A 26,153-nucleotide genomic window follows, 5' to 3' on the forward strand; every position below is an offset into this window, starting at 1 on the left:
TGCATGCGACCCCGTCGGTGCACACAATTGTGACTTTATCCGGTCGCCTGCACTTGCTCGCGCAGACGGGAGTTTCACGTCCTGTATAGTCTTGCTCCGTGGAAGGGGGTCGACCATCGGACCACTCAGGGCTGCCTTCGCCCTGGTCACCCCTCTGCGACAGTGACTGTGACGAAAGCATGGTACAGCTCTGTGGGTGCGGTAAAACACCGGCGAAGGGGATAGTGTGGTGAAAATGATGATTGCGTGGTGAAAAGGTCCCGCCGATGCTCGCGACTGCGGAAGAAACACACAGTCACACGCGCACCGCCACATTTCCCCGCGCAAACACCCTCTATCGTTCGCCAGCCGCGCCGACAAAGCCAGTGCGTCGATAAGATAATGGCGCCATTTGAGCGCCGGAATGGCGGCGCCCAGGCTACCACCGAGTGGGGGAGGAGGAAGAGGGCCTTTAAGACCCGAGGTCCTAATCGGAGGCGTCGTGACGAAGACTAGGCATCTTAAAAGACGTCCATGAGGGCGTTCTCCTCGTTCGCCGTCCTCACCTTCTTAGGAGGTCGAATCGGCCAATGACGAAACACCCCCATCAGACAACGTGTGTCGGCACTTCGGCTCGTCTAGGTCCAGGACCTTGCGCACACGCCAGCCCGGGCCATCCTCGCAGCACACGGGGGGCGCAAGGCAAAGCGACCGGGCTTGGAGGCTCCGCCAGGGGCGACTGGAACTGCGACGCCTCCATGTCTGGCGAGGCCAACTCCACGGTGTCGGAGGCACCCTTGGACTGTAGCGCCGAGGAGTCAGTCGGCTCCTTCTCCACCTGGTCTTCAGCGGAGATCGCTGCAACCTCTTCCCGCTGAGCAGCGGGCTCGCTGTAGCTCGTAGGTGCTGCGCCTTCCACCTTGCTGGAAACGGTGGCGGCTTCGGAGGCGTACGAGCGAAGCTGCACGCAGTCCGAGGTCGCGTGCTATCCCCACGCAGCGCTTGCACGCCGCCTGCAAGGTCTCCGTCTCGCGGCCGTACGCGCCGCAATGACCGCAGCGCGTGGAAGTGCAGGCGGCGCCCAGGTGACCCTCTCCTCCGCACCGTGAGCACACCTGCTTCATGCCACGATACTCGAGCATGGCACGGTGGCCCATGACGGTGAGAAAGTTCGGCGGCGCCCGCTGCATCTCGTGCGGCACCTGTTCTGGACGTAGCCTCGGCTCTTGAAGACGGGCTCCGACACCATTCCCACCTTCCCGTAGGCGCCCAGGGCAGCAGCCAGGGCGTCGTCCGTGACTGTTGGCGGTAGACGGAGCACTGTCACGTACACCACTGGCGCGGCGATCTGCGTCAGCGGCGCTTGCTTTCCAGCGATGAGGAAGCTGCCCGCCGCTACCATTTTCGTCACCTGAGCCATCGAGCTCATGGCTCAAAGGAACTTTGTTCCGCTGAGGTGCTGCAGGTACTGCAGACCAATGACACCGACAACCGCCTCGATGGGGTCGTCTGCCGGAACAAGCTCCGGCACGGTAAAGTAGAAACATTTGCTTTCGTGGGGCGCGTCGCAGGAGGCAGGAGGGTCATCGAGCCCTAGACAACAAGGCAGCAGGCCTGGCGCCGGGGCAGGAACCGCTGGTTCTCAGACGTCGCTCGGGGGCGGGATCTGAGCGGGCAACAGCCCGCCGGGACCGCAACCTGGAATGAACAAACTTGTAAGCACAGACGGGCAGAGCGACGACCTCTACAAAGCCCGCAAGCTACACATGCTTAAACGTGCAAATCTGTGGTCTTGGAGACAATCTATTGCTGGGCATTATGCTTTAAATGTTGTTCACTATCACTGAATATAGCAATTCACTACCCTACAAAATTCCACATTAAAAAGTACTCGCAATATTTCTATACTGCATAATCTGTTGAAGCATGCTTCTGCAAATATGTTTAACATAGCAATCTAACAAAGCAGGACATTAAACAAAATAAAAACCATTGAGACTTTCAGCACCGAATGAGATTCATCGTGCCTGGTGAAGACAATACAGCAGGTGCTCAGTGTGTGCAAGGTGCCGACAATCTAGTAAAAAAAAAAGTGATGGTCGATTTGCGTAGTTAGGCCAAATGAGAATTAGGTGCAATAACACTTCGGTTTTTATTTTGCCTTAGGTGTTCGGATCTATTGTACACGGATGAAAGTTGTTCGGATAGCAATAATGGGTTAATGCCCGTAAATGTGGAATTGGTCATTGTCTATTGACATTGATACACTGCTGGGAGTCCTTTTACCAATCCTGGGGCAGTCGTGTAGCGGTTAAGCGATGTGCCGCTTCCTTGGGATTACTTGTGCTGCTCCCCAGTCGAAACATCAGTAAACCCAAGTTTTTAAGTTGTGTGTCAGTTCATAAGTATATATATATATATATATATATATATATATATATATATATATATATATATATATATATATATATATATATATATATACACCATACACACACACAAAGAATGTGTCCCTGCTAAATGTAACCATAATTTTCAAAAACGTATTGTCCCAGCCGCGTGATCTACCTTTACAAAACTTTTTAGTAACATTCTTTAGGAAGTCTTCAGACAAATGTTAATACAACATATAGACATTGAATAGAAGGTCTTTTAAATGTTTTTATACTTTGTAGTAACAACCTATCAACCATCTTCCAACAACCACCGTTATCCAGAAGACTCAAGTACATAGAAATTCTACACTTCATATAATCTCCTTACCTCCTTATATACTTCATATCAACCACTTACCGACAATGCCTACCAACACCCTATCAATGGCCTTCGGACAATTGGCCGCCGTTATCAAAAACTCAAGTACATAGAAAGTCTTTAAACTTCTTATCTTCCCCTTATCAACACATTTCACATACTTCTCATCCACCACTTACCAACACCCTATCAACGGTCTTCCAACAATTGGCCACCGTTATCCATAGGCTCAAATATGAAGAAAGTATAATTGCTACCCATCAACTTATCAACGTCTGGAAATGTGTTACCTACACTGTATAACATCTTGATCAACAATGTTTCCGCACTTCAAAATCATTTTGTGAACTCTCTGTCGGAGACAAAGAGTTGAGACGGCGCCGTGCGGTGCGCGATGTTATCGGCCAACGAACCCAGGACGGCGGGAGTGCTGTGTGTGTGTGTGTGTGTGTGTGTGTGCACGTGTATGTGTGTGCGCGCGGGCGGACCAGGCGGCGGGCGCCCGGATGAACCGGGCGGCGGTCTGCGGGGTCATCGGCCGGCTCGTTTGCCTGTCACCGCTTTCCAGGAACGGCGCGGGAAAGGAGAAAAGGGAGGACTCGGCCCGGCATCGGGACAGTGGTTGTGCGGGACGCTGAACGGAAAGGCCGTGTTTCCAACCTCTGCTGTAAAGTTTTCTTTTACCACTCGGCCAATTAAACAAGTTAAGTTTTACCGGATTATCTTTCTTCCTTGTGACCGGAAATATAGAACGCGTACGTGGAGCACGTATTCTTTCACGTACAACAAGTTTGGTGCCGAAACCCGGGACTTCTGCTGTGGATTTGTGAGATCATCGCTACATCGCTCCAACGCTCACGATCAACGCATCCACTTCACGTAAGTCTCGGCAACGACGAATATCCATGTCATCAATCCGGTAAACTAATTGGCTAAACGAACTGTAGAAGAGAATGGAGCGCCTTTTAAAGAAACGAAGAGTATTACGCTCGCAAATTACGAAGCTTACCAACGAAACTGAGGAGCGACAAGCGTCCCTCACGATTACAGAAGCTGTATCGTTCCACGCTCGACTCATTAAGCTGCAGCAACAGCTAGAGCACGTCAACGAAGAAATTGAGCCATTAGTACCGAAAGAAGATGCTGAAAACGAATATCAGCAAGTGTACGATTATCAAGACCGTATTACAGCGTGCCTTGCTGTACTGCAACTTTGAGTCGACAGCGGTTCGTCAACAACGCAGGCTGCCGTGAATTCGGCGGGCAGTGGCACTGCCATCCAAACGACCACGTCGGTGAAGACGAGAGTAAAGCTGCCGAAAATTGAACTGATCAAATTCACCGGGCGGCGCTCGGACTGGCAAGCCTTTTGGGAAGTGTTTCAGCAGGTAGTGGATAAAAACGAAGACTTTACTGACACAGACAGGTTTCACTACCTGCGAGCATCGGTGACAGGCGATGCGGCTGCTGCGCTGGCGGGCCTTCCATCGACGTCACGATGTTACAACGACGCTATCCAACTCTTGAGGAAGCGGTTTGGAAACGAAGAACTTCTTGTGCAAGAACACATCAAGAGTCTAATTGATTTGAAGCCGGTGCGTTCTTCAGATGATGTCCGTGGTCTTCGCCGTCTCTACGACACCTTGGCGGCGCACATCAGAGGACTGGAAGCGCTCGGACGGAAGTTGGACACCTTCAGTTCAACGCTACTTCCGATTGAACAACGAGCAATGCCACCGGACATTCTGCTAGACTTCAACCGAAGGTGCGTTGCCGACACCGACCGTCTCGCCAGCGACCAACAAGGCTCCGTCTCCGATGCCTCATCGCACACTACGAACGAGACTGGAAAAGGTACCGTCTCTTCATTTTCTAAGCTACTCTCCTTTTTGAGAGTAGAGGTCGAAAGCAGAGAGAACTTGGCTGCACTGCAAGGCATGGACCTCTGTCGACAACCTAAAGAAGGCACTAAAGAGAGTCACAAGCAGCTTCGTAAAACGCATGACAAGCATGTCCGATCCACAGCGATGTTGCATCAGAGCTCGAGCCCGCTGACCTGCTTCTTCTGTGACTCTAACGATCACCAAACGCACAACTGCGACGCCTCAAAAGGTCTAGAGGAGAAGAAACGACTTTTGCAGTCGTCCGGCCGTTGCTTTAGGTGCACGAGAACTGGACATCGGTCACGAGCATGCCGCGTAAACCTGCAGTGCAACAAATGCCGCAAGAAGCATGCCAGCACGATGTGCGACCCGACGTACTCAAGTAACAGGCCACCCGAAGCGAACCGAACAGTGACTAATGCACAGATAAGCCTCGAAGCTATGACCACGGGAGACAGCTCCGCTCTCAAAAGAACAGTTTTGTTACAGACCGCGACTGTGTTATGTAGTGGAGAAACTTCCAACGCGCAGGTGGGAGTCCTGTTCGACGGAGGAAGTCAGCGCTCCTACATAGCCTCTGACGCCTCACGGAAAATGGGATGCACGCTTCTCGGGCATGAAAGGCTGACTGTCGGTGTGTTCGGAGGCCACCAAGAGGAACGCGAGTTCCGAAGAGTCAGAGTTACGCTAAAGACGAGGCGCGGATGTGAGCGCGAACTCAAAGTGCTGGAAACAGACGTAATTTGTGACCAGCCGATACCTTCGCCACCGGGAAATGTACTGCAAAAGTTGATATCCGTCGGGTACGAAGCAGCTGACTTCTCTACAGACAGCGGTGCAGAAAAGGTTGAGCTGCTCATCAGGTCTGATCATTTATGGGACTTCACGACGGGCAGATGTGTCAAATTAGGAAAACGACTGAGGGCTGTAGAAACATCAATTGGGTGGACTGTTCAAGGGCCTATTGAGAGCGATATCGAGCAGACAAACTGCCTCCACACCGTGACACTGCGAATTTCAGTGATTGAAAAAGAAACAACTGATATTCTGACCAAATTTTGGACCTTAGAATCAATTGGGGTGAATGAGAGCGAAGACAACGAAAAACCATGTGAGGCCTTGGAGTTTTTTGAGGACAACATCAAGCGAGACGGTAATCGTTATGAAGTTGCGTTGCCCTGGAAATCCGAGATTTCACTCGAGGACAACAAGGAAATTCTGCTGAAGCGACTCAGTCAGCTGGCCAACCGGCTCAGGAGGGCTCCTGACCTGCTCCAAGAGTATGACACGACCATTAGGCAGTATGGCGTCTCCGACATTGCAGAACAGGTAGAAGACGAGACCATCCGCAACCACTGCGTTTATCACATGCCTCATCAAGCGGTCATTCGCGATTCCCGAAAACTGAGGGTCGTATTCCTCCCGCGGAAAGAATTCCAAGAGTCTCAATGATAACTTAGAGACTGGACCCAATCTAACTGCGGACCTCGTGGGGCTCCTTCTTAATTTCCGCAAGTACCGAGTTGCACTTGTCGCTGACATCCAACAGGCCTTTCTGCAAATTGGAATCCGGGAACAAGACAGAGACGCCCTTCGATTTTTTTGGTTCCAAGAGACCCCTCAGCCCGGTTCTCCGTTGCCTCCCATTGAAACGTGGTGCATGAAGCGAGTTCCGTTTGGAACCACCGCGAGCCCATTCTTACTCTCCACTACTCTTCAGCACCACCTGAAATCGTGCGAGGAAGGTTTTCCCCACACCGCGAGCCAGCTGCAGCAAGGCCTTTATGTAGATGACCTACTAACTGGTGCAGATGACGAAGAGGAGGCAGTGAAGCTATACACCGAGGCCAATGCAATCTTCCACGCCGCCTCGATGAAGCTGCACAAGTGGTCGTCGAACGAGAGGCTGTGCCAGCTATTTGGGCAAGACTGTAACGAAACCAAGCCTCTGGGATTTGTGTCCGGTGTACTCAAGGTATTAGGACTGGCATGGGACCCCATTACAGATCGCCTGACCTTTGCGTCTTGCGTCACAGACACTGGTAAACCAGACACCAAACGATCCATGCTACAAACTACGGCACGGATTTACGACCCGTTGGGGTGGCTGTCACCCTTTATCGTGCGGGCCAAGATCTTGTTTCAGAATCTGCGGCGACGAAACGTGGAGTGGGATGATCCCCTACCAAGTGATGTAGCCGAAAGGTGGCTTACATGGCACGGTGAATTAAAACACCTCTCTGAAGTACAGGTGCCGCGGTACTATGGGGCGGACGTAAACAGGCAGTCAACAAAGACGGATCTACACATCTTTGCAGACGCCAGTCCCGTGGCTTATGGGGCGGTCGCATACCTTACCATCGCCTCGGAGGACGGCCTGAATTCAACGGTCATGATGAGCAAATCGAGAGTGGCCCCCCTGAAAGAACTCACTCTAGCGAGGCTGGAACTCATGGCATGTTTGCTCGCTGCTCGACTATGCAGCTACATCCTAAGCACGATCGAACTGCACCCTGGTCGAGTAATTTTGTGGACCGACTCTGCGATAGCACTCCACTGGATACGAGGAGATGCGCGACGCTGGCAGCAGTTTGTGCGAAACCGTGTATGCGATTCAGCGCGTCACCGGCGGCTATGAATGGAGGCACTGCCCAGGAAAATAGAATTCTGCGGACCTCCTGACGTGCGGCGTTTCCGTTTCTCGCCTTGCGGCCAGCGACGTGTGGTGGACAGGGCCTCAGTGGCTCCGCAAACCTGATGGCGAGTGGCCACAGGGACTAGTGCTAAACGCGTTCTCTGATGCGGAACTGGAGCTAAAACAGCCAACGAAGGCGCTGCCGGCCATGTCATCCCAAGTGCAATCCCCTTCATTAATGGACATTCAGCGCTACAGCTCCTTCATCAGACTGATCAGAGTCACAGCTTGGGTGCTTCGATTCGTCTCAAGGATGAGACGACGCAACGATGAAGTCGGAGCTCTTACCGCCGAAGAACTCGATCAGGCTGAAATATTTTGGATCCGCAACGAGCACAGGGAAGGCTTTCACAGAGAGCTAAAAAGCGTTCATAACCAGCAAGCTTTCCCCGTTGACTCTCCACTCAGAAATGCTTCTCTTATGGTGGACGACAAGGGAATCCTGAGAATTGATGGACGGCTACAACGTAGTCACCTGGACTATGACGCTAAGCATCCCGTCGTGATACCTAAGCAGAGCCACCTATCGAAGCTGCTTGCTCTTTACTGTCACCGCAAAGTGCTGCACGGAGGGATACGTTGCACCTTAACGCAGCTCAGGGAAAGGTATTGGGTGATCGGAGCGAGGCAGATGGTGAAGAGGACTCTAAAAGAATGTGTAACATGCCAACGGTTCAACGCTCAACCAGCAAATCAAGTGACTGCTCCACTACCTAAAGACCGCATAACCGAGGCCCAACCCTTTCAGGTGACCGGTGTTGAATTTGCCGGGCCACTCGTTGTCAAGGGGACCTCTCCAACCAAGTGCTATATAGCGCTGTTCACCTGCGCAGTCACTCGAGCTATCCATCTGGAACTCGTCAGCGATATGTCAGCGAGCTCATTCCTTCTCGCATTTCGAAGATTCACCGCCAGACGAGGACTTCCGAGCACCATCTACAGTGATAACGCTCTCACATTCAAGAAAGTGAACAAGGATTTGGGACGTCTCTGGGATGCGATGCGAAGTGGCCAGGTGCAAGAGTACATTGTAAGCGCTCGGGTTCAGTGGAAATTCATTGTAGAACGCGGACCCTGGTGGGGTGGCTTCTACGAGCGTCTTGTCGGACTGACGAAGCAAGCGTTGAAGAAGACTCTCGGAAGAGGCTACCTCACACTTGAGGAAATGACAACTACGCTGACCGAAGTGGAAGCTGTACTGAATTCCCGCCCACTTACACACGTTTACACAGAGTCAAATGAACCGGAGCCCCTTTGCCCTGCTATGTTTCTTACCGGAAAACGACTGACCTCTCTACCCGCGCTACAACGAAAGGAAATCGCCGCTCTGACCTGTGACCACCTGCGACATATGATCTCGACTCTTGATAAAGCGTTGGAGGGGTTCTGGAAGCGCTGGTGCTCTGAATACTTAAAGGAGTTGCAGCTGACACATTCCAAAGGCGATCAACGTGGAAGACAAGTTGACATTGGCGATGTGGTCCTCTTAAAAGAGCTCTGCAACCGCGCCAAATGTGGAAGCTTGGAATGATTGAAAGGGCTTTCACTGGAAGAGACAACAAGGCAAGAGCTTTTGAGGTCCGAATGCCAGGTGGGGGCAAGACTTCGGCGGCCGATTCAACTTATATACCCTTTGGAACTCTCCGGCTAACAAATGACTTCCATCATTTGGGGGGGAGTGTGTCGGAGACAAAGATTTGAGACGGCGCCGTGCGGTGCGCGATGTTATCAGCCAACGAACCCAGGACGGCGGGAGTGCTGTGTGTGTGTGTGTGTGTGTGTGTGTGTGTGTGTGTGTGTGTGTGTGTGTGTGTGTGTGTGTGTGTGTGTGTGTGTGTGTGTGTGTGTGTGTGTGTGCACGTGTATGTGTGTGCGCGCGGGCGGACCAGGCGGCGGGCGCCCGGATGAACCGGACGGCGGTCTGCGGGGTCATCGGCCGGCTCGTTTGCCTGTCGCCGCTTTCCTGGAACGGCGCGGGAAAGGAGGAAAGGGAGGACTCGGCCCGGCATCGGGACAGTGGTTGTGCGGGACGCTGAACGGAAAGGCCGTGTTTCCAATCTCTGCTGTAAAGTTTTCTTTTACCATTCGGCCAATTAAACAAGTTAAGTTTTACCGGATTATGTTTCTTCCTTGTGACCGGAAATATAGAACGCATACGTGGAGCACGTATTCTTTCACGTACAACACTCTCTATCCTAGACTGTTTAAAGAATAACAGAAGCAAAATACAAATTATTACATTCATTTATTGCCCTCAAGCACTAATATACATGAGCAAGATATGCATCATACATCAAAATATATTACGGAGAACAAAGGGGAACAGAATGCTCCCTTCCGCACAGAAGCCCTAGCCCCTTCAGTTCTCTCTTGCTAACTATGATTGACAAACAGAAACTGTCTAACGATTTTATATCCTTTATGCAAAGGCCTGATCCACCAAGAATAAATGCTATTGTCTGTAGGCATTAGAGATAGAAATGGCTTTTTCTTATTAATATGAAATCTCAACATATATATATATATATATATATATATATATATATATATATATATATATATATATATATATATATATATATATATATATTGCCGTGAATATTTGCAGTGTTTGTTCATTCTTCAAATCTTCCGCCACACTACTTTATCGCTTTGTTTGCAATGCAAGACGCGACTAGATTTATCTCGATGGATCACATCCAGGCAGAACTGATTCTACGTTGTTCCGGAATGTTCTAGTAACTTTGCACGCTTTATCTCGAAAGTTCACTATCAGCTTTAAATTGAGCACGGCCGACAGCAGCGGGCAATCTGTTCGACGACCGCCGAGCACGCTTGTCGCTTCGCCGCCGCCGAGTGATTCAGTCCAATTTGGGCGCAAGTCAACCCAATAAACAGTTTTCTTTTAGAAGACCTTTTATCCGTCTTCATCGCTGCTTCAACTACCGACACCACTACGTGACATCTGGTGGAGGTGCGGGGTACCCTTCCATGTTCTGGACGCCCCCTTCAAGTTGTGACGCCAGCCCTCAGCGCTTCGTCTTCGCACCCGAGGATGAGCCAGCAGCTCAGCGAGCCACCCGACGTCTCCAGGGAGAGGAGCCTTGAGTTCGAGACCCTGCCGGACCGTACCGGACAGCGAAAAGACGCTGCTACTTTTACTGCTATCCTCCCCACAGCCACAAGCAGCGACTCTGATGGATGTGGTACGGGAAGAAGTGCAACAGGCACTTGGCACCCCGACGGCCACAGAACCCCAGGCCATGACCTAAGCCGCTGCAGTAAGGACTCCTCAGCCCCAACGACAAGCCCTGCATCCTGTCCGACATGAACGACTTGTTCCCAAACGCCACCTCCCTGCCCCCGCCTGCCCAGCCTACGATCGACACTCAAGCCCCAGGAAATGCGACGCCTGGTGGACTTCTGAGAAACGGCCGTTATGCTTCCATTGTGGTGAGGCCGGCCATATTCTTTGTCACTGCCCGTACCGACTTATCGGTCTTCGAGGATTTGCCGTTAACAACCCACGACCACGCTTCAGCCAACATCCGCCGGATATCGACGAGTACCGGCATCAAGAGGAGTACACGCTGAACCGCTTTTCGCGCTCACCATCGCTGTCAACCTCGCGCTTTGCGTCGCCACGCCGCAGCTACGCAGCCGCAGTACAAGGAAGGGCTCCCAGCCCCCGTAGGGGAAACTAAGGACAGCAACCTCTGGAGGCAAGGTTGCTCACGAGCGAAACACCAAAGATCCTCCACCGACCATGCCCCATGAAGACGCTGCACCCGCGACGCCGCATGCAGAACCTGCACAACCTACACTCGCTGCACCGACGCTGCACAAAGTGACAACCCCGACCACGACGCAAACTGCCTTCAAAACGACGCCACCACCCAGAAAAGCTTCGACCAGACGCCCCACCCGCGGCTCGCATACGCGACGAAGCCGTGACCCGACGCCGAGAGCGACATGCAATGAGAGCCAGGACCACCAACTTAGAAGTGACTATCGATGGCCCGAAAGTTACCGCTCTAGTCGACACAGGAGCCAAGTACTCAGTGATGAATGGAACATTCGCTGCGCAGCTGAGAAAAGTTACAACGGCTGGGGACGGCCCACAAATTCGCACCGCAGGGGCCACCTCATTACGCCATCAGGACAATGCAGAGCGTGAGTGACTGTCAAAAGACATACCTATCCTGCGACCTTTGTTGTGCTCCCGCGAAGTGATCTTGGGTATGGATTTCATTAATGAGCATCAGGCAATCATTGGCCTGCGATCCAAGCTGATCACGCTTTCGACGGACGAAGCCATCACTTCAATGAAAACTTGGAAAGATCACGTTGCCCTGAGTGTCCTGGAGGAAGACGTGAGCGTCCCACCCTGTTCAAGCGTTATCGTGACCGTAGGCGCCACGAAAGCCATTAAAGCTGAAGCCATCATCGAGGGGAACATGCAGTTGCTTCTAAACCGAGCAATCAGCATCGCACATTTCCGCAATGGTCAGGCCAAAGTACTGCTAACTTCAGCGAAGAATACCGGCACATTAACAGAGGAACGACGATTGCTTTCTTTGACGAAATATCCGACGTACGACACTCCTTCGCCCTTTCCGACCCCTCCACAGAAGACTCGCCTGACCAAGAGAACTCGCCCACTTTCGACATCAACCGAGCCCTGCCCCAGAACAGACAAGACCAGATCCGCAATCTGCTTCGAAGCTACAGTGAGTGTTTTTCGACATCGCCAAAAGTCCGACAAGCGCCAATTGCCAAGCATCGCATTATAAAGGAACAACACGTCAGACCTCTCCGTCAAAGCACCTACCGTGCGTCACCGCGAAAACGACAAGCCATCCGGCACCAAGTCGTAGAAATGCTTCGCAATGATGTTATCTAGCCTTCAAACAGCCCATGGGCGGCACCGGTTGTTCTAGTGAGAAAGAAAGACGGCGCACTTCGATTCTGCGTTGATTACAGCCGCTTTAACAACATCACAAATAAGGGCATCTACCCCCTCCCCGCATCGACGACACAGTGGACCGCCTCTGCTACGCCAAATATTTCTCATCGATGGACCTCAAGAACGGCTACTGGCAAATTGAGGTCGATGAAAGAGATCGCGAGAAGATCGCGTGACAATATATATATCAGAGGTGATTTCTTGGCAACTGATTGATCAGTGCAAGAAAATATCAGCAGAAATTGAAAACATAACAGGATTTAATTCACGACATTTTTGTAGAAGCAGCCTTTTTTGAGACTACTACAGCATTTGAAACAAACGCTGTGTGCTTCGAATGCTGTAGTACACTTGAAAAAGGCTGGTCCTCTAGTTGAGATGTCATGGATTAAATCCTGTTATTTTCTTATATACGAGGTGTTTCAGGGAAGATTAAGCAATTCTCAAAAAAATAGGTTTTTTGAGGTAAAGATATGGCTTTTCAACACAGTATTACCAGTGTTGGCGGGAACCAGAAAACTGGCGAATTGTCTTGAGTAGTTAGCTGGTTAACAAATTTTTAATAGAGTGATTCTACGAGAGATCAAACTGCTTAAATATTTCAATTTTTAAATATTCTTGATTATGTTATGCATTGTGCACACATTCAGCAGACCAAGAGTGAATTTAGTTTCGTGAAAATGCAAATATTTCAGGAGAAAGAAACTGTAAATGGCGTTATGGCAGAAGCAGCGTTTTTAAATAAAGCTCAATTTCACGAATTTGCTTGATGTAGGAATAAAAATATAAAAGCCATGATGGATATATTTTGCGTGCTAAGGAAGAGTATGTAAGACTTATTTCCACCATTGTGAAGACGTCGCTTACTAGACAAAATTTTGAAAAGACAAGTCTCAAATGAGACAATTTTCAAGGTTTTCTTTCTCTGCAAATATAATGCAGATCTTCAAATTTGCACAATGGATAAGCATCAAGTGCTAAAAAAGTGTACTAACTCTCATTTTTATATAATACAGAGAAGTGCAAGAAGTATTGCCCTAAATCTGGCACTTTTGAATAAAATAGTGCTTTCAAGAACATCACCAATTTTTCTTTAAACTGCTGAAATCAGTCTCTCGGAGGCAAAAAAGAATACCAAAGAACATGCTGCATTATGTTGTTTCTAACAATGACATCCAAGCTAAAACTTGTAGCTTTCTGAGCATTGGCAGGAGCGTCTAACTCCAAGTTGTTACCTGCACTCGACGATAGTGGTGCTACCGAACCCTGGTTACACCCCAGATCGGTGTTTGTCCACAAAAAGAAATTAAGTATGCTCTCTCTTGATAGAAAATGTTTCAGTCTTGGGATCTTGGAGAAATTTAGAGCAGCGGGGGGCGTGTTTGCTGCTTCCGCGCCCTCAATTAGGAACTCCTGCGGACGCTCAAAAAGCTACCAAGTTTGAGCTTGGATATCATTGTTAGAAACAAAATAATGCAATACGCTCGTTCGTATTCTTTTTCACCTCCTTCTAGAGACTTGTTTCAGGAGTTTTCAAAAAACTGAAGATGGGTTTCTTTCCTTTGATTTGTAAAAACACTACTATATTCATAAATGACAGATTTAGGGCAATACTTCTTGCACTTCCCTGTATTATATAAAAATGAAAGTTTGTACACTTTATTAGCACCTCGATGCTTATCCAATCCGCAAATTTGAAGATGTGCTTTATACCGGCGGAGAAATAATTCTTGAAAATAGCCTCGCTTGAGACTTGTAGTTTTCAAAATTTTTTCTAGTAAGCGACAACTTCCTCAAAATGGTGGAAATAAGCCCAACATATTCCTTCTCACCTGTACGTTTAGCTCGAAAAATACATCATGGCTTTCTTATCTAGATGTTTACGTCATTGCAACTTTGCGAAATTGAGCTGTGCTTGAAAATGCTGCCATCGCCACGACGTCGTTTATTTTAGTTTATACTTTTTCTCCTGAAATAGTAGCATTTTCACAAAACGAAATTCACTGTTGAGCTACTGAACAATGTGTGCATAATATATAAAAAAGTAAAAAAATTTTAAATTTGAAATATTTAGACTGTTTGCTCTCTCGTGGAATCATCCAATTACAAACTTTTTAACTATTAAAGTTAGGCGTCTAGTTGCAATTAAGAAATTTGCAGCCGGTCATTAGTAATAGCCACATCAGTTTAAGGAATTTTGAAAACGCGATTACAGTCAAACCCGCATATATCGAACTCACAAAAAACCGGAATTAGTTCGATAATCGTGTAATTTGATATAGAATGTTTAAAGAAATTGACAATGTACAAAACGCACCTCATCAAGAACTGTTCTTTAATACCTAAAGACATGTACGCCGTGCATATTAGCGCGAGAAATAGTAGCCGATCGTCTTCTGCTTTTTCGCTTTCAAAGAATTGTTTAGCATGCACTTTTTAATGTTGTCGAGTGACCGGGAACAGCCAAGTCCACAGCCTTCTATGGACGCGCAGTGGCGGCGAACAACGCTCAGCGCATGAAGTGCTTCAGATCACGTGGTCGGGTTGGAACTCGTTGGGTCCTCGCAGTTACCGTTGCCGGCAAGATCCCTAGCCAGATCGACAACAGTATCTTCGTCAGCGAGCTCTCCGGTAGTCGCAACATCGTCGTCAACGGAGCTGCAGTCCCATCAGAAACGGCACCTGGGAACTCTTACAGCTGTGTTAACGAATCATCAAGTTCCTCGAGTGGTTCATCGATGTCGAGGGGTTCATCGCAACTTTCAGTTGAGCTGGCACCTGCCTCGCCGGAAGCAGAGTCCACAGTGATGGAAACAATTTCGAATTGTTTCTTTTTTGACGTCGTTCTACGATGCATTCAACATCGTTATTGTGCCCAGGAGGTCAATTTTCAACTCCCGGCCCGTGCAGAGATTTAGCAATAATCGTTGCACAAGGTGCTTTCTGTAGCCTGCCTACAGTGCACGAATGACACCTTGATCCAAAGGCTGCAGCACCGACGTTGTGTTCCGTGGCAGGAAGCGAAGCTCTATGTTGCTGACGCTGCCCTTGCAATGGTGAGCAGAACAATTATCAACGAGTAAGCAGACCTTTCTGCCTTTACTTACCAGGTCGTCGTCCCAGGACTTCAGCCACTTGCCAAAAACTTCACTTGTCATCCAAGTTTTTCCGTTGGACACGTAGGTCACCGGAAGAGAGAGTGCATTCTTCAGGCACCGCGGCAATTTGCTCTTGACGATCACAAGTGGTCGAAGCTTGCTCGATCCATCGACGTTGGTGGCGAGCAACACCGATATTCGGGCTTTGTTAACTTTCCTGCCGTCGGACTTATCACGACACGCCAGCGTTTTGTTAGGCAGCATTTGCCAGAACAAGGCTGTCTCATCGGCATTAAATATATCGCGGGGATGATATCTTGCCGTGATGTCGCTCCAATTTCCGTCAATCCATTTCTGCACGCTGCTGACGTCCACTGCGCGGCTTTCACCGGTGACAGCCCGGCCGACAATGCTGTGGTGGTCTTTGAAGCACTGCAGCCAACCTGAACAGCCTTTGAAGTCGGGTCTATTCAGCATGAAAGCGAGATCCTTTGCTTTCTGTTCAATTATGGGGCCAGAAACAGGGATGTTCCGTGCCCTGACATCAAGGAACTACTTGTACACTGCTGCCTCTACGTCTTCATATGCAGCCGCGCGTACGCGGCGGGCGCCGGTAGCACCAGGCCTCTTGTCCGCCTTAGCCCTAATGTCGGCCTTACTTTTCAAGACCATACTCATCGTGCTTCTTAGGATGCTGTATGCTGCAGGGACATCCCAAGTTCTTTTCTTCACGTTCAACTCTTTTGATAATCTTTATCTTTGCGGATACTGTCAAGTTTTGCCGTTTCACGGCAGCCATCTCGTTAAACAGAGCGGACGAGCACTACGTTCCGAGGACGTGACTTGCAACTGAACTGTGTGCAGGCGCACGTGCCACGTGGCTGTGACAGAGAGATGGGTCGAACCACTTTTTCTAGGGGGTAGCTGTCTGAGGGAGGGAGAGCCGCGCCACACACACGCAGTTGGGCTAAACTACTTTGGGATGGGGGTGTCGGCAGCTGGCCCGGTGGCCGCGCGGGAATGCCAACTTCTGGGGAAATTTTGCGGTGTTGAAGTTCGATATATCGCGTGCAGCTGCTATATTTGTTCGATTTAACTGTAATTTTTCCTATATACTCTCATTGTAACATTACGGTGTTCAGAAATTGTTCGATATACGGGGTAATTCGATATAAACGAGTTCGAGATAGTCGGGTTCGACTGTACTCTGAGCTGTGGCTCGACAAAATTTGGCTTTTTTGACTAGTATAATGTACTGGAGCAGTTGCTTTGCCTACATGCTTTCAAAAGCGCATGTATTTTTGCACGATGCAGTCAAATTTTGATGAGCCACAGTGGAGAGGGTAATCGCGTTTTGTAAATTCTAAACACTGATATCACTAATACTGACGACAGGCTACAACTTCTAATTGCAACCAATTACTTAACTGTGATAGTAAAAAGTTTATCAGAAATTAGTTAACCAGCTTATTAAATACAATTCACTGGCTTTCCGGTGTCCACCAACACTGGTAATACTATGCTGCAAAAGCCATATTTTTAACCCAAAAAGCATATTTTTGAAAATAACTTCGTTCTCTCTGAAATACTTGGTGTATATACTATCACTGCTCACTTTCCTGTACAACAGAGAAGTTTAATAATTTATTCTGTAACATGAATGTTCCATGAGCCACATAACAAACCTCTGGAAATAACTCTGTGCATGCACACACTGTGAAGCACTGTTGCTTAAACAGTAAGAAATCAAGGCTGATTCCTTTTTAGCTTCCTGACATGCCAGTCAATCCAGAACAGTCGAGACAGCCAAATAAACTCGTGACAAAATAAAAAAAGTGCTTCACATCTTTGCTTGAAGTGCAGCAACTTAGAACTGCAGAAATGTGATTTGCTCCATGTAACTAGATGTGGACTTTTACCTTTGACAAGCATCAAAGCTACATGTTTTTTTTCAACACTTGAGAGCACTACAATATGCACATTTAGGCTCATATTTCTAAGGATGTGATTATTTACCTCTCTAAATAGCTAAAAAATCTCTCACAGTGAAACAGTACTTACACTGTCTCAAGACTGACATTCAAGGCAGCTAACACTAGCGAATAAAAGTTCTGCTAAATATATGCTAAATGTCTACAACGATGTAGATATCAAGCTTTGAGGTGATTTCAATGAACATACATTATCACAAGGATACTGAACTGACCTGGTTGGTTTGTTATTTGGTGCGCCATTCTGTCCCTTGTCCGCAATATCAGCCAGACCCCTTGTGGTTACTTGTCTGCATTACCAGCAGGAAGAGGTAGAGTCCTAGCCATGAGATGTGTGCAGCAACAGCACCAATAGGTAGCTTCTTCCATGGCGGAATGCAGCGGCAAGAGAACTGCGTAAGAAACAACTTCGAGATATACAGTTATAGTGAATTCTTTCATAACCAAACCTTGGAGAGGCAACAATCAGTTAAATGTGCACTAAAATGCAGAACTCAGAGCGGGTTTGATAAAGTTGCTGAGTAATGAGCACTAAAACGCAGCACTCAGAGCAGGTTTGATAAGGTTGCCGAGTAACAGCACAAGCAGCAGACACAACAAGTGAAATGCAATGCTTCCTTGAACAAGAAAAAGCCATAACATGCTGTTGTGCTCAATTCTGCCCCCCACTGATATACACAGGAAATGACATTAACATGTTATGCCTAATTGGTTTAATATAAAGAGATATTTAGTCATTCCAGTCATTTGAAGATAACTTGCACACCGCCAAATGTGAAAATTATTTCATCTTTCTTGACTGGTATATACCAAACTTCAGGCAGCTTTTGCTCACAAAAGCGGCAGCTCGAACACACTGAAATATAACGTTTGTTTCCCTTAGAGCAGCTAGGAGAAAGTAACTCAACTTTACTTGCTCTTCAGTTTATTTACCTGTCTTTAGATAATGTCAGTGGTGGTCCAGCCAATCTCAGATTTGGAGCAATTTTTGGAGCAGGAAAAAGGCTGTTTTGTAGCAATTTAGGAGCAGCCACATTTGCATTTTGTAGCAGTTCTGGAGCACAAAATTTTGCGTTTTGGATCAGTTGGAGCAGGAGAAAAGCAAATGCATGACATTTGGTGCTGCTTATTACTACTGCGCAATTGTTCAGTATTTCTTTACAGCAAACAGACACAAGCAAGACATTGACGCAGCGCAGCCATTTAACTCATGTGCCCACAGCACGAAACCATATTATGTTGCAAACAGACTTTATTTCTCTATGTAAATAGCACTTTTACACTAGTGAGAACAGTTTTATGCAACAAAACTTAATAAGAAGTGACTAGAAATGTCAAAAAACAATTTTGTGCTGTCAGCAATAAGAGAATGACTAGACATATAAAGCTGCATCAAAAGTATAAATAATCTTGCTATTAGACGTGCCTACATGCACCATCTGAGCATGTCTTGTTTACACGGTAAAATAGGGCTTAAAACATAAATAATAATTTTATCTATTTAAGCCACACATGTTGCACAATGAAAATATAGAAAGTTCTTTCAGTCAGTGATTTTTGCGATTTCTTTTTCTCAGCTCGTCAAACTCGAGGAGTGCAGTAGCCAGGCTCGCATTCCCTTCAGCTAACTACTGTTGCCCACTTTGGACCTGCTCCATGCTGTTGTGAGCCAAGCCAGTAGAGATTGTCTCTTCTGCGTGTTTAAGTAATGCACGGCATGACGCAACCTTTTCATATAAGCCCTTTTTCAGTCGTTCCACAGTAATGACATTGGGCTGGGTCTGTGTGGTTGCAGGGTTCGTCACCTCCGAATCTTCACTTTCCTTTTCAAGCCTATCTGCATAACATGTCCTTGCCTTCTTTACACATCGGACCAGCTTAAGTGACAGGGGTAGTTTGGTGGCATCCTCGTTGTACCTTTGCAAATACGTCTTAACCTGCCGTAGTCTATGTCTATTCAGGCTATTAAGAGACGAACAGGCATGGCCCTCAAGCAGACGCTTATTTGTACTGAACCCTCCCTCGCAATCTGCATTACTATGTGGGAGACAGGAGGGCTTTCACGAGTTTGGCAAGCAGTGGGTACTTTTGCTCACCAGCAGCTGATTTTCGTTGATATACTTAAGCCCATGAGCTGTCAATCCATTCAGGCACTGCAATTGCAGTACTGTTAACTGGATCGCATTTAAGCATGTACCATTCATCAATTAATGAAGACACTTCATTCAGCTGTAGCACTTGTGGCAGTTTTGAAGCAAGGTATCGCAGTGAGCGGGCTTCCGAGTCTGCATGTGTGAAGTGCAAGCCAAGAATGCTTTAGTAAAACGAGCTTTTGGGCAAGTTGGTTACTTTGCTTCCACAAAACTGCAGCGTAAAAAATTACAAGCACAAAAAAGGGGAGAAACACATACGACACGGACAAAAGCTGCACTCACAACTGATTTTATTTCGCCAGGAATGGGAAATATAAAGGTTCCGCCGCGAATGCGCGCGCAGCAAGTACACGTACCTCGATCACAAAAACCAAAAAACCTAAAAACCAAAAAACTAAAAACAAAACTTTATCACACCGTGAAACCCATCTTATCGCCTGGCAGAGAAAAGGTCACATTCAGCTTTATACAGATGAACAGAAGTATCGCTTACGCAAAAAACGCCCTTTTTCTTTATATGGTAAGCTTCCAGTAGTTCACGTGCATTTTGATCTTTGCTTTTGCCTAGAATCCTTGCACCTTCAAAATGCGGCGAACAATCCTGACAAGACCTGCAATGTTTAACTAAATTAACATCTTCATCTCTCTCTAAATTTTTTTCATGCTCCCTCAATCGATCGTTGACACATCTGCCAGACTGGCCGACATAGGCTTTTCCGCATGACAGCGGAATTTCATAGACCACTCCTGCCTGGCACTCTACATGGGGCTTAGTATGCTTTTCCCCGCAGCCAGTTTTTGTTGCCTCCTTACCGGAGATGCGCGGGCATAGTTGGCCGAGCTTTTTCGGAGCTGAAAAAACCAGCGGCACCCCAAACCTGTTCGCTACTTTCTTGAAGTTATGCGAGACTGTGTGCACGTAGGGGGCTACTTCCGGACGCACAGTGCGCTCAACTTCCCTTGTCTTCGAGGACGTCGCCTTCTTCTTCACCTTTTTCAGGAGGGTTTCCGCAACAGCCGTCACGATTGACTGAGGGTAGCCCGAGTCCAATACTCTTGCCAATTGGCCGTCAAACCTGGTCTGCATTTCATGTTCGCACGATTTATCTAGTGCAGATTCTAGGCATAAGTTCACAATGCTTCTTTTAATTATTTTAGAGTGTGCAGAATCATATGGCAAAAGACGTTTCTGCACACATGGAGAGTACCGCCAACACACGTGATCCCCCCGAACTTTAAACGAATATCCAAAAACTGTAGAAAATTATCGTTTGGCACTTCCCCAGTGAAGGTCAGTCCCTTTCCATGGTGTTTAAAAACGTCTAAAATCCTATCAACAATAGCGCAGTAGTGTAAAGGGCTCTGCTTGTCCAATAAGATCAACAAATCGTCAACATATCGGTACACCTTTGTGACCTCGTTCGGTTTAAAAACAGTTGCTAACAACTGGTCAATACTAGCTAAAAAATATCACTTAACACGGGTGCTACGCAGGACCCAATGCATATTCCTTTGGTTTGTAAGTAGTGCTGGTTGTTAAAAGCGATAAAAGTTCCTTGAAGGTAAAATTCTAAATGTGTTAGAAAATTGTCAACAGACATACCAGCAGAATTTTGGAAGGGGATGACGCCACTCTTGTCAATGCACTGTTTCAGTGAAGCAAACAATTCCTGGTGGGGTATCGAATATAACAAATCTTCAACATCCACAGAAAAAGCGAAGCCAATGCTGCGGTTGGTTTTTAGAAAATCAACAACTTCTCTAGAATTCTTTATAAGAAAAGGGTCATTAATGATGAGCCCTCGCAAAGATCTCTGCAGGAACCGACTAACAACCACCTGCCATGTACCATTTTCACTAACAATAGTTCGGAACGGTACATCTGGTTTGTGTGTCTTGGCACTAAAAAAAACTTTCAAAGCATTGCCTTTACAATTCATAATCTGCCTGGACAGTTTATCATTTCCCACGTCTTTGCAAAGGTTGGCCACTCTCTTTTTTACAGTTGTGGGACGGCTTTTCTTCAGGGTAAAGTTTTTTTGCACAGCCTGAAGGGCTTTTTCGCGGAAAACACCTTCCGGTAAAACAACAAACCCTCCATTTTTGTCGGCCTGGAGAAGAGAGAGCCCCTTATCTTGAAAGTAAGTAACCACCTTCCGCAAAGACGTGCCAACATGACTATTATATGAAAAACCAGCTGTTTTCAAAAGAGTGTCCGCACCTTCGAGTAAGCATCTCTCCCGTTGCTCGGTCGGCGCTTTTTTTGCTATACGGCGGTTGAGTGCTGCCAGGTCTTGAACAGGTACAGAAGGTGGAAGCCCGTACTTGGGTCCTTTGTCGAGTAGACCGTGTATGTTCTGGGGCAGTTCTACCCCACCTAACACCGTGAGGTTTCCACTGGCTTGTAAGTTCCTCTTTGTAGACTCAGGACCTCGAATGGCGTACCTTAGGTAGGAGCTCCACCAGAGCTCAGTCAGATGAGTCGTGGTCCGTTTGATATGGCGCATCTTGGATTCCGCCAGCCAAGGTGGATACCGGTCATAGCACGTGGCCGACAGCCAGTCCTGGTACAACCGGACCTGACGCCAGAGCTCCGAGCGTTGCGGAAACCCTCCTGAAAAAGGTGAAGAAGAAGGCGACGTCCTCGAAGACAAGGGAAGTTGAGCGCACTGTGCGTCCGGAAGTAGCCCCCTACGTGCACACAGTCTCGCATAACTTGAAGAAAGTAGCAAACAGGTTTGGGGTGCCGCTGGTTTTTTCAGCTCCGAAAAAGCTCGGCCAAATATGCCCTCGCATCTCCGGTAAGGAGGCAACAAAAACTGGCTGCGGGAAAAAGCATACTAAGCCCCATGTAGAGTGCCAGGCAGGAGTGGTCTATGGAATTCCGCTGTCATGCGGAAAAGCCTATGTCGGCCAGTCTGGCAGATGTGTCAACGATCGATTGAGGGAGCATGAAAGAAATTTAGAGAGAGATGAAGATGTTAATTTAGTTAAACATTGCAGGTCTTGTCAGGATTGTTCGCCGCATTTTGAAGGTGCAAGGATTCTAGGCAAAAGCAAAGATCAAACTGCACGTGAACTACTGGAAGCTTACCATATAAAGAAAAAGGGCGTTTTTTGCGTAGGCGATACTTCTGTTCATCTGTATAAAGCGGAATGTGGCCTTTTCTCTGCCAGGCGATAAGATGGGTTTCACGGTGTGACAAAGTTTTGTTTTTAGTTTTTTGGTTTTTGTGATCAAGGTACGTGTACTTGCTGCGCGCGCATCTGCGGCGGAACCTTTATATTTCCCATTCCTGGCGAAATAAAATCAGTTGTGAGTGCAACTTTTGTCCGTGTCGTATGTGTTTCTCCCCTTTTTTGTGCTCGTAATTTTTTACGCTGCAGTTATGTGGAACCAAGAATGCTTGCATGTTGCAGCAGTGTGTTTTCAAGAGCTAGCTTTTGCAGCAAGTCTTGTGAGCACACTATGTAAAAAGCGCGGGACCCAAGACGCAAATGCTTTCTTTCAGGGATGTCCCAGGTCTGCATTGCATCACCTGTATCCGTACCCAACTCAGGCTTTGTCTTCCACAGTGTGGAGTCTTGCAGGTTAAGACTCTTCAGATCATCAACAGTCTTGCCATGGTAAAAGAACGTCTTGCTGGGCAAGTTGGTACATCTTTGGATTACAAGCGCGAAAACAGACAAACAACAAGGTTTATCTACCTTGTGGTGTCCCGTTTATCTACCTTGTGGTTTGTCTGTTTTCGCGCCTGTAATCCAAAGTTGCCATGGTAAGCTTCACTGCGTAAGAAGCGGCTAAGAACTCGCTGAACTAATAACAATTCCGAATGAAGAGTGTGCAAAAGGGGTTCTTGTTTCTGAAACAGCTTCTAGAAGCCAGTGAATAGCTCAGCACAGTTCTTCAGGAAAAGTATCTTAGCACAGAGTGATTTCTGCGAGAATGCTACGGCCAGTTTGTTATGAAGACCTTGGGTGGCAGACCGCTGGCCAGTCTTGTTTGCTGTTTTAAAGTAGTCTTTAATGGCATCAAATTGCTCCTGAATATGGCCCAGTGATTCTTGTAAAGTGAGCCACCTGTTCGACACATGTCGCAAAAGCACACGTGAAGGAATACCTAGGACTTCCTGGCTTTCTCTGAATAGCTCCGAGCGGATAGCAGATTTGAAGTAATAGTAAACATTTCTTGCCACTTCTACATCAGATACAAAAGCATCTAAGCCCTTTGCAAAAGAATTGTGTACTTTGTGTAAACTGCAGTGACCGGCAATGCTTGATGTCAGATGCAGTTCTAGCTTCTGACACTCATGACGTTAGGACCGTCACTAAAGAAACAAATGATGCCCTGCCGTGGAAGCTGAACAAGTGCATCTCCTACACACCGGAGAATGATCTCAGCGGTGGCCCGTCCAATAGTATATGACTGGACGCGTTCCACGACAACATGCTGTTCTGCTTCAGAGAGGAACCTTGCAAGCACATCAGGTTGCGGCACTCGCTGGTCAGGTTTTGGGGTTTCATCCACCATGATAGAATAGAAAACACCCGGATGACATAGTTCATCCACCACTTTTGACTTGAAATATGGGCCTAGTCCATCAGACACAAAGCATGACATCTTTGACCTGCCACATCTGAAGCCCTTGGCAACACTGCTGTCTGGGAACATTTTGTGGTAGATTTCCGTTGCGGTGTCGCCCCATGAAAATTGGATGCACTTGGTTGTGGTCGACATGGCAAAAAGAGCTTCGGCCTTCCAAACTTGATCTTGTAGAGAGGTGCGAGATGCTCCCGGTGAAAAGTTCAAAGCCGCTTACACCAATTTAGGAGGCTGGAGGTTTCAATTTTTTGTCTGTTCTTTGCAGTCGCATGGACGTGCTTCGTCATTGTCGCATGACATTTTACTGCAGCAATACCATGCTGTGAGCAATCAATATTGCAATTGCAGACAATACAGAGTGCTTGTGTGTCTTCAACTCCATTTTTGCACCAAAGATGAATGGGGTCATTATTGCTATCAATTTCATTGAGCAGACTTCTTGAACTTGGTACTTCGCCCTAGAAAGAACAAGAAAATACACCAGTTAACTTATATTCTAGAAATGAGAATTAGGACACCATCAACACTAATAACAAAAAATCATCATTCCCAATAATCGCACTGGCGACATTCTTTCCCAGTACACCAAGCTAAAAAGTAAATATATGAATATCTTTTCCTTACACAAACATTCTTTACTATTGAACGTCATATTAATTCTTGCGCAGCAAAAGCAACACACCGTCGCAAGACTATCAACCCTTCCAGTAGTACGCGACCTACAAGAGCTGGTGTTGCACTGTAGTCTGAAACTAACGTACCCTACAAGCTAGCGGAAAACGCCGTAACGGAGAACCAGTCTCCAGTGCCGTAGACGTGTGCCGCGCGAGAGGTGTCCAAAGTTCGGCCGGCGCACTGCACAACCGACGGGCTAATCGACTACAATAGAGTTACTGTATAAGCGAGCATATAGAGTAACTCTAGACTACCGCAAATTTGCGCGCCTCTGCCGCCGGCAACGCAAACATCGGCTGCAGCTCCTTTCAAGCAAAACAATTTCCGCTAGATAAAGCGATGCCTAAATTTTACATTTTATGAAAAACGATATCCACTGTCAAACGTTAAACACCAACGAAAGCTCTGATACTTCTCGAGCTCAGCTGAGCACACGGCTACCGACGGCAGGCAACCCAGCCTGTGCTCGCATCGCAGCCGACGGCGCCGCCGATATAAGCGCATTTTCTTCTTCGTGTACAATTAATGCGATGAGCAACAACGATAAAAATATATTGCGGCTAGTGAGCGTCGGTTATTAATTCCCAAGCGCCTAGCGACGATATCGGCGCTCTCGAGCGATCAGCGGCTACGAGCGAACAAGACCAGAAATGTTTTCGCTCGTAGATGCCGACGTGCCCGGTGCTAATCCCGTGAAAATATCGCCGAAGACATTGTTTTATAATACTACTCCTTCACGCTATATATATATATATATATATATATATATATATATATATATATATATATATATATATATATATATATATATATATGCCACAGACTATGCCGTTTCATGACGTTTGCTTCGCTGTCGCTTTAGTACCAATGTGGTAGTACGCGTTTGCATGATGCGATTCACCGACAACTTGTTTCGACTGCTGCAATGTAATTACCGGCTCGTTTCAACTTTGCGATAACAGCTTCTGCGATAACAACGCAAGCGCCTAATGAAGGGACCATACTTACGTTTGCTCGTTCTCCGAACCGTGTGTTGGCGATTTCCTGTTGCTCAACACTGGACGAATGCGCGGGAAACTGAAAGACAAGGGACAAGCCATAGCCTGACAAGCAAGCCGATCGGCGTGTCTGGGGCTGGCTGCCAGAACAAGATCAAATAGAAGCTTTAAGCATTCTATGGTGGTGTTAGCAAGGCAAATGTGGCGCTTTGGCGCACTTGGCGCAAGTTGCACTTTGTTGGGCGCAGCAGCGAGGCGCAGACAAGTAGAATTGCAGCAAAATAACGCAAATGGCGCAGTTGGACCACCACTGTAATGTATCACCATTTGGAGCTATAGCAGGTGTGTGGGGCATAAA

The 26,153-nt window shown here is 47.5% G+C and overlaps 2 pseudogenes across 1 annotated transcript in view; both read right to left on the reverse strand.

Moving 5' to 3' along the window:
• Positions 1-26,153, reverse strand: part of LOC144102556 (uncharacterized) — a 65,344-nt pseudogene that overhangs the window by 37,023 nt on the left and 2,168 nt on the right. Inside the window, exons 2-6 of the transcript XR_013308219.1 lie at positions 25,806-25,874; positions 23,905-24,580; positions 21,965-22,133; positions 17,582-17,758; positions 546-1,677 (exon numbers count right to left, since the gene is read on the reverse strand). The product of XR_013308219.1 is annotated as an uncharacterized LOC144102556 (transcript). The remainder of the gene's footprint in view (positions 1-545; positions 1,678-17,581; positions 17,759-21,964; positions 22,134-23,904; positions 24,581-25,805; positions 25,875-26,153) is intronic.
• Positions 18,698-22,026, reverse strand: LOC144102555 (uncharacterized; annotated as a pseudogene).

The sequence above is a fragment of the Amblyomma americanum genome, chromosome 8 (assembly GCF_052857255.1).
Source record: "Amblyomma americanum isolate KBUSLIRL-KWMA chromosome 8, ASM5285725v1, whole genome shotgun sequence".
NCBI lineage: Eukaryota > Metazoa > Arthropoda > Arachnida > Ixodida > Ixodidae > Amblyomma > Amblyomma americanum.